Consider the following 9,677-nt stretch of genomic DNA (forward strand, 5'->3'; position numbering starts at 1 on the left):
GCAAGGAGCTGGGCACATCAAGAGCACATGCATTAAATGCCACCATCATCCTGCTCTCAGTGCAACAACAGAGGACCTGTGCTCGGTAACCCCAGCACCCACTCCTGAGACACCCAGCATGGCAGAAGGAGCAGCAGAAGTGTTGAAAATGATTGAAATTTCCTCTGCTGAGCAGGTTTGTCACACAGCCTGTTTCACCATGCCTTCCCAACCACACGGCAGGCTCCCGGAGTCCTTCAGCCACCACCAGGGAGGAGTTGCTGCCCTGCATTTCTCTGCCCATCCCTGGGGGTGTGAAATTCCTGCCCCTCCGAGGAGAGCTTGGAAGAGGCTCCAGGCTCAGGAGGACTTGCCTAAAACCAGCTTGTAGGAGACCCAGGAGACCAGTTCTCATGGGAGTCCTGCCCTGCAGAGGGGTGGGTTGAGGGGCAGGGGTGCCCCACTCTCACCACAGCCAACAGCCAGGTGCTGGGACATACATGTGTGCACCCCGTGTGTGTAGGTCTGCAGATGTTCCTGGTATCCCTCTGTTTAATGGCCTCCATAGTAAGAGTTGGTGTTGTGGGTTGGTTTTTTTTCTTGCCCCACTCCCCCCCTCCCCCCCCCAGTTGAACTTCCCAAGAGCAGCTGGTAGGTACGATGGAAATTAAAAGCCACTATTAATTTACATGAGCTGGGCAAAGCATAAGCCAGAGGAGCATGGGGGATGAGGAGCTGGTGATGGATGTTCGCCAGGCAGGTTCCTTATGTCAGGTGGACTCACCTTACAGAGATCCCCGACTGCACCCTGGAACTGGAGCTGGAGCTGCAGCTTTGGTGACTGGATATTCCGCCCCTCGGCCAACAGCCTGATAAGGGGAAAATTGCGTTGGGGTCTTGCCAGGGGTGCTTGGGAGGCAGGGAGAAGGAAATTGGTTTTCATCCACCTATACAAAGCATTCAGGCATGCACAAACCTGGATTTAAAATTACAGAATCATTTAGGTTGGAAAAGAACTTTGAGATAATCAGAACCAACCGTTAACCTGCCAGCACTGCCAGGTCCATCACTAAACCACGTCCCTAACCACTGCATCTACATGTTTTTCAAACACCTCCAGGGATGGTGATTCCACCCCCTCGCTGGGCAGCCTGTTCCAGTGCTTCACCACCCTTTCTGTGAAGAAATTTTTCCTAACATCCAATCTAAATCTGCCCTGGCATAACTTGACACCATCTCCTCTTGTCCTGTCACTTGTTACTTGGGAGAAGAGACCAACACACACCCCCTGCCTACACCCCCCTGTCAGGCAGCTGCAGAGAGCGATAAGGTCTCCCCTCAGCCTCCTCCTCTCCAGGCTGAACACCCCCAGCTCCCTCAGCTGCTCCTCACAGGACTTGTGCCCCAGCCCCTTCCCCAGCTTCACTGCCCTAACTTTAATTTTAAACTGATTTTAATCTGTATTTTGCTAATTTCAGAAATTAGAAATGCTGTTTCAGCAGGAAAACTCCCCGTCTGGGGCAGTGTGCTTTCTTAGCTGCCCTGCTGCTAGAGCCACCTCACGGACCACAGCAGCACCTCTGGCTGCTCCAGCAGATGTCGGTGACTCTGGCATGAGCCACACAGAGTGCCTACAACCACTGACCTGCTGGGGTAAGCCCCAGTGAAATGTTTTTTTTGGGAGGGTGCAGACCACGGTGATTCTCAGCACTGACCTGCTCCAGCACCCACGGGCTGAGCCTCTGCATGGTCTCGTCATGGCCACCACGGCTGAGAGCCAGATGCTCCAGGAACTGCAGAGAGGCATGATGTCGTGTTTGTTTATCCATTTATTGTATACAAGAGGAAGTCAATTTCTCTTGGTGCCTTCTGCTACAAAGTCATTTAATTAACACTGAAACGCCACGCACAGGGGACACAGCAGAGCTGCTCACGGTTGGCATGGGCTGCATCTATACAATTGTTTCAGAGAAAGGAAAACGTCAGCACGGTAAAAATGGGAAGTGTTAGCGTGCCACGTGCTGCCAGGAAATGGGGCTGCTACCCTATTCTAAACCTGGATCAGACTCCATGAAAGTTAACTTGTTCACCCCCCCCCTTTCCTTTTGACCTTTAATGCAGTGGGACAACCCCCTCCCGGCAAGCACCACTGCAGGAGCTGCCAGGGCTGGGGAGGCACGCAGGCTGTCATCCACCAACTTGCCAGTGCACATCCACTATGGAAAACAAAGTGGTAGCAGAACTTGAGTCATGCCACTGCAGAAAGGGGGCAAAAAAATGTAAACCGTGTGTAGGCTCCTGCTCTTGCCCCCTGCAGCTGGGGCTGCACACACCCCAGCCACCACATGCCCACCTGCCCAGCCCGGCTGGCTGCAGCCCGGCTGCTTCACACCCAGACCCTGCTGCCGCCGCAAATGTGAAGAGCACTTGTGAAATTAGCGGAAAGACCCATGATGAACTTCTGCAAGGACCAGCAAAACCAGTGGCCAGCCACCAAGTATGAAAATAGCATGGAGGTGGCAGGGACAAGGAAGGAAAAAACCACTTCAAGTGGTGACCAAGTTGCTTTCTGCCTTACAGACCTGGCACTGCTCTTTCACTCTGTGTATTCACAGGCATGATTGAATTCACGCTTTCCTTCCCTGCAGGACAGCGTTTTTCATCATACAACTCTGCTGCAACAATACTTCACCTACGGGTAAATACCAGGCTGCTATTTCCACAACATCATCATCCTCACCAGAGCAAAATCCAGCCCCCCGCCCCAAGGTGACTGACTGAGAAACCTCCTGTGGTCATCCCAGAGGCACGATTGCCACCCCGTGTGGAAGACAGTGACAATTTTCAGCCATCAAGGCTTACAGAAAGCAGCTGCTGCAGTGGATGAGGCAATGGCCCTGGGCTGGGTCCTGCTGCAGCCACCGGTGGGGACCTGCCACCCCCTCCTGGGCCAGCTCAGGCCAGGGACCAGCAGTGGGGTGAACCTGCCCCTTCCAGCTAACGAGCAGCTGTTATAATGATGGGGTGCTATAGCTGGGTGGGAGCAGCTACAGTTTGAACAAAGCTACGATCAAGCGGCAAGAAAGAGCCCAAAGCTTTCATGGCATCAAAATCACTTTCTGTTATGTTTTTGTTTTTAAATCTGGCTGCTAAGCTCCATCACACTTCATCTTGCCCAATTCCCCCTCTGCAGGGCATCCTCCAGAGAACTTCGACACTGACAAGAGAAGCCAAAACACATCACAGGCAGATATTAGCAAAGGCACCAAACAGTAAATAAAATCCTGGGGAACATTTCACAGTTGCACTGAACGTGGATTTCCATGAAAGGGTCTTACTACCTTCCACTGTTAGTACCTGAAGCAAACACAAACTTAGAGAAGGCTGCTTCAAGTGGCAGTTATTGCAGAAACACTTTTAAAATCTGGCTAGAAGTAAAATTCACAGAGATCAACAATGCCTTGGCTCCCCTGAGCACCAGGAACATCTCTAACCCACCACACGGGTCAGGGAGAGGAGGCCTGCAGAAACTGTTTTAGAAGAATCACTCAAATGCTGAGCAAGCCAGTCCCCCAGTCCCGGTGCTGGCCCAGACACGCAAAGGCAAAACAGCCCCTGAAATCCCACAGCTCTGGATTTTGTGTTCCTCTTGAGCATCTGGAACCCAAAACCTCATCCACCAGGGGCTGAGCCAGGGTCTCGCTTCAACTGGTGGTGCCCTAGTGTAACCCACCACCAGCTAGAGGCAGGGGAGGCTTCCTTCTGCACAAGCCCTGCAGAGCCGGGGGCCTTCAGCAGGAGGCTGGCCATGACCCACAGCCCGCCCTGCCCACCTGCAGTCCTGAAGGATCCAAACCCTGGCAGGATGGAAAGCCCACAGCCCCTCCTCCACCAGCCCAGGTGGAGGGCTGTTCCCCACCAGGGCAGGAGGCCCAGCAGCGAGCACTCAGGCAGCATCCCGGTTCAATGGGAGGCTTGTGGAGCCCTGAGGCAGCTCCCTCACCCAGCAGTTAGCAGCTAACGATTCTGCTCATAACGCTTCGGCAGCCGTTGCTTCACATCTAAGTCCTCTGACTGATCTGCCTGCACAGTTCCCAATGCAGGAGGCCATCGTGCAAGAAGGCACCGCAAGGGACACAAGTGTTTCCAAGGTTTGGTATATTCCCATGGGATGCTAGCTGAATTTGGGAATAATTCAGGTGCCCATCTACTCAAGTACCAGATTCCTTAATTACCATCTCCCATCTTTTCCTTGAAGAGCGATCCGTTCTTTGCAAATAAAGCCTCCCATGGCTTATCTGATCACAGCACAAGACGTTTACCTGGAAACTCCCCTTTGGATTGGTGCCACATAATGAACTTCTCAGAGAAGTGAAAAGCTATTTCACTAGCAACAAGCAACACCGATCATCAAATGAATAGTGATTCTTTGGATTAACGTTAAAACCCATTTATTCAGGCTTTTGTGCAGGGTGCACAACTCAATGCAGTTACGTATACACAGTATGCACATCCCAATAGCATACAAAAAGGCAAGTAGCAACGGGTGCTTACACTCGAGATGTATGTACAGACATTAAATTGGGAGTTTTACATTAGAAAATTATCTGACACTATTCATGTATCATCAAAGCTATTAGAAATTGTGTAGAAAACCAATAAAACTTGGAAAGTATCTACTCTTACTTCACTTTACCCAGGCTGGATATAGAGTCAGGCTTCCCACACCACATCATTTCAGGCCAAAGTCTGCAAGATCCCCAAGCACTTTGAAGAGTCACACCACCTTTCACTCTAGCACATCCCATTACGTGTTAAAGATTAACATATTAGTATTATTTCCTGTTTTTTCTGAGAAGAACAACAGCTCAAACACTTCAAAAAAGCTAATTTTCTCCTGGGGAAAGACAACAGAGGAATGATTTAGAGAGACCATGACAGAACGAAACATTAACAAAATGTTGTAACGGCACTTCCTGGTCCTTCCAAAAAACTCTTCGCGGACCAGGCAGCACCTAATTTAAAGCACTGTAAACTGTCCAGATTTACAGAAGCGCAATAGCAGGCCTTGGCAGACCCCAGGTCTTCTGCTGATCTTTACCTTGTTCCTATCCTAAGGGCTGCAAGAGATCGTACTTTTGTAACCTGCACAAAAAGACACAGAGAGATCAAGTAGATTTAGCAAAAGGATACTACACAGAAACAATAAATAGAAATATGCAGCAACATCATGAGAGCTACACTTCACTCCCTGTAACTACTCTGAATTTCATTTCTGACTGAATTTCATTCCTAAGACGTTGGCAGAATGAGGGAGCGTGAGAAAAAGAACGATTTAAGAAACATGTGGTTCTTGTGGACAAGGCCTCCAAGGACACCCAGAACCCGTCTCCATTGTCTTACAGCTTGAAGAGCAGGTCCAACTCTCTTTAACTACTCTTCTATGCCAGAGTCAAATTCTTGCACATACCAGTACAGTTGTGATGCTAAATTTTATCATTATAAAGAACCTAACCTACAATCCACCCAGGGAGTAATTTTAAAGGACTAATTTGCTAATGCAGACAACGTAAACCACAGCCGAGTACGACACTGGTAAGACTGCGTTAAAACTGCTCCCAAAGGTGGCTGAAAGAAGATGTCTTGTGCATAAATACAAACAATATAGGACGTATTTGTAGAACATTCAATCACAGCCAATATGACTTCAGCCAGCTCTTCTTTTTAGCACAGCACATGTGCCTATTGCTGTATTAAGCTCTGGGGGTTAATTTATTCAGTTTGTTGCCTTGCATGAGCCTTTTGGAGAAAAAGGTGAGGACAGCACAAAGAATCTCTCTAAAATTTATCTATCTCCTAAAGTTTAAAGTTCTCTGGTGGAAGTTTTAACAATGAGTCAAAATTTACTTCGGTGAAAATATGTTTCAAAAATCCGTATTTTCCATGTTGATTTTTATGAAAATTCATTGTTGAAGTGGCTTGAAAAATATTTTCCTTTTGCAGAATTACTTCCTTAAATATATTTTGAATAGGCAAAAAATAATCAGTATTTTAAATTCAGCCTTCCTACGGTGTGAACCTCTCTCATTCCGATTGTTTTAGAGAAACACTTCAGCTGTCAGTATTAATAAATCAGAATTTTATTCAAAAGGAAACAGGAAAAAGACTTAATAACCAGATTCTCTTTGTCATTCAATAAGCATAGGGAATTAGTTCCCATTTGAAAGAAACAAGCCCTCAACAGCACTTTTTTACGTTTAGGAGTGCAGCTACAGCCCGTCACACATAGGAACACTAAGTCAAATTTTATACCACAGCCCGTGACCCACACAAATCATTTTCTGGCACAGAGAGTCAGTAGGAACTGCCAGGGCTTGAGCGTAACCAAATAAGCCGTGTGGTTAAGATTTAGGAGCACTTAAACCCACTCATGTCTTAAAAGTCTGACAGCAATTCCAGGCCAGGGGCGGGGAGGAAAAACAGGCTTCTGGCAGCAAGTAAAGCTGTAGACTGGGAAGGTACCACTGAAACCAGTAAAATGCTTCCTGGTACTGAGAGATCCCCAAAATAAGTTTGCAGGAGGATAAAAGCAAACATGCAGGTAAATAGATCCAATTTTGATATCAAGGACAAAACTGAATCATACTTACTGTGCATGCTGTAATATTTTTTTAAAAAAATTTTAAACGCAGTTAGCTTTCAAAGGCCTTATTTCTAAAAAAATATTCAATGTCAAAGTTTATATAAAAACAAGTAGTGACTTGTGCATTTTGCTTTAATACAGCCATTGCAAGACCCAATGCCACATACTGTATTAGAAATCTCCAGTTTACCCATGCTATATAAGAACGTTTTTATATACACGTGTGTATATACGTATATCAATTACCAAGCTCAGTTAAATGCAAGGCTAATTATAATACTTTTCCCCTCAGAAAACAGTTTCATCCACTAAACTCCAGACTGCAAAGCTAGTTGCAGTGTCACAGGCAAAACATAATTTTACAAAATCACTGGGGAGAAAAAAAAAAAAGGCATTTTAACCCTTAAATTGACAGAATAAGCCACAACAGAAGTAATTCAAGGAAACACGACTGAACAAAGAAATACACAGTATTCTCTTCTCCAGTGGTCGCTAAAGAATCCAGCAAATGTCAGTCAATAAATAATGAAAAGCCTGGTGAATTTTACCAAAGTACTTTGCTACCATAAATTTACTTTGAGCAAAGCCTGCGTTGCCATACGTAGCTGCCTGCCTCTTGTTTTCACCCTGTAGTCTTAAGTAGTCCACTAATGCAACCTATTTCTTTTGGTAAGTCTTAAGGCTTAGACTTTTTTCCCTACAATGTTTTAAAACTAATAATTATGCAACATCTTCCTTCCTTGTGTTTGTTTCAGTATGAGAATGCAAATTAAGTTATTTAATTGCATTAAAGCTCTCAGCGATCTAAGCTGAAATCTATTTTTCAGATTAAATACATGGCATGACACACTAGGCAAGGACAAAAAAAGCCCAAACAAAAACCAAAAGCAAAAAAACGCCAGCAGCAGTAAAGTGAGACGTAAGAACGCGTTCAGAGACTGGGAAAAACATGTATGAAAAGGGCCACCCAAAGCATACAGAAGCCGCTGCTAGAAAGAAGATTCTGCAGACTTTCTTTTCATGGCTGTGTATGAACAGAGACTGATATGAGATCTTTTCCCCCCTCACACCTGCTTCTCGAAGTCCGGATGGGCTGAAGAGCCACTGGATACCTAACTCCTTCAAGATACCTGCGATTACGCTATGGAGGAGTTAAGCTTCTGCCAGGGTGATCTGCAGACAAGGTTCAAAGCCAGGCAGAAATATAACCGTAACTCTTAAGTAAGAGTCCACATGAAAAAGTCAACTATTTCATGGTTTTTCTTCTTTTCAGTACTTGTACATCCAGGACAACTGCTGTGCAGAAGAGCAAAGCCATAGCACCATGCAGTGGTGCTCAGCTGCTCTGCCGTCTGAGCAGGCGTAACCACCCCGATCCAGCGCTTTCTCTTGCATAGTCCAGGCAGACAGACAAGCTGCACAATGAAAGTGCAGAATTTCTCTCCCACGTGCTTCCATGGGTGTGTGACCCGGGCTAGGCTCAAAGTTGAACCTCGTGGGTGTAAACGCTGATTCAGATCTCCCCCAGTTTCCTGCATGCATTAACAGATCTGCTTTCTGACATTTCCTGTCCTCCAGAATGCTCATAGCAATTATTAACTGCTAAATACAGTTATTTCCTCTATAAGCTGGCATATACTATGCATGCCCGATAAGAAAGCGTGTAGCCAAAATTAATCCAAAGATTATTCTAAAAAGTAGCAGTAATCATTCTAAATTTAAATATGGTCAGTTAGCTGGCTTTGCTGAAAACAACAATGTAAGATCCCAAACGCAAAAGAAGAAAGAAGAGCAGCTGTGTTTTCACATGGTTCAGAGAAATACAACAAGCGGCACCGAGCCACAAGATGGATGCCCAAAACTCTGTTTGCAAGAGAAGAGATTCAAGAATTCAAAACGTGAATTAAATTGAAGAATTATCAAGGACAGGAAACATGCACCAGAAGTGCCAATTAATGATACAAAGATTTCTTAGTATTTTTAGAGATTTTTCTGATGTGTGAACAAGCTTGCTGTCCTGTCTCAAGTCCGGAAACGCTGAACCTGCTCACTCAAATGTAAACAAATTTGTTCCCAGCAATAAAGGCAGCAGCGGCAGCATCAACTGGTCTGTGTATTCTGGATGTAACCCTACGCCTTCTCAACTTACTTTGCTAAAGACCTAAGTGCACTCAGCAGAAAAGTTTTCAGCCTCAGACCCGATGCAAATGAATCTATTTCTGGCAATACAACTGTAATTACCATATTCATAGAGATAATTAATTAATCAGAAGTGCTGCTTAAATAAAGGTAAAGTGCAATTATTTCAACTCATCAGCACAATGTATTCTAAGAAAACATTTGAGACGGTAGTTAACCATGTACTGGAAGCTCGGTTTAGCAGAATATTACTGAAGTTATAGGTTAAGAAGTTAAATACCGTATCAAGTTTAACGAAGAAGTCAAGGGTGAATAAGAAGCATGAAAGCTGAGGCTGCGGGGAGCTGCAGACTTGATAAGAGATCCAGCGGAGTTCAGTGTACGTGGTCATGGAGCCCTCTATGCAGTTACTGTTTCACATGGGTTTCGCGTTGCTGGAACAAGCAGCCGGCAGCTAGAACCTCGCCTGTACACAACTCTCATCAATGCAGAGATGCTCTTGGGCAAAACTATCAGACTCCAGAGGATGTCTTCTGCTGAAGTTTAATAAGAGTTTAGTATACAGAGGCCAGGCTGGGTCCACATGGCCTTAAGAACTCCAAGACCTTTCACTATTGAGCAGCAGGCTTTCTAAAAGCCTTCAGCTAAATATTCAGATAGTAGCAACTCCTCTTGCATAAATAAGAGTTTAAAAGCAAACAAAACAAAAAAAAAAACCCTAAACAAACAGGCAAAAAAAAAAAAAAAAAAAAAAAAAGAAAAGAAGCAGCAATGCAATTGTCCTACCTCTGACCTCGATCTCTTTTCACCTGACCCACTTATCCAGAGCACAGGGAACATTAACTCTTACACACATGTGCATTAGGAATATTTGCACCAACCAGGCCGCCTCCTTTGATGTGCATTTCCATCTCCC

General features: G+C 45.5%; 1 long non-coding RNA gene across 1 annotated transcript; it reads right to left on the minus strand.

Moving 5' to 3' along the window:
- Positions 1-4,415: 4,415 nt before the first annotated feature.
- LOC114015144 (uncharacterized) lies at positions 4,416-9,459 on the minus strand. The gene is made up of 2 exons (XR_003558913.2): positions 9,042-9,459; positions 4,416-5,124 (listed from the first exon to the last, which is right to left on the minus strand). It is a non-coding gene; the product is annotated as an uncharacterized LOC114015144 (long non-coding RNA).
- Between the last annotated feature and the right edge of the window lie 218 nt (positions 9,460-9,677).

The sequence above is a fragment of the Falco cherrug genome, chromosome 2 (assembly GCF_023634085.1).
Source record: "Falco cherrug isolate bFalChe1 chromosome 2, bFalChe1.pri, whole genome shotgun sequence".
Lineage (NCBI taxonomy): Eukaryota > Metazoa > Chordata > Aves > Falconiformes > Falconidae > Falco > Falco cherrug.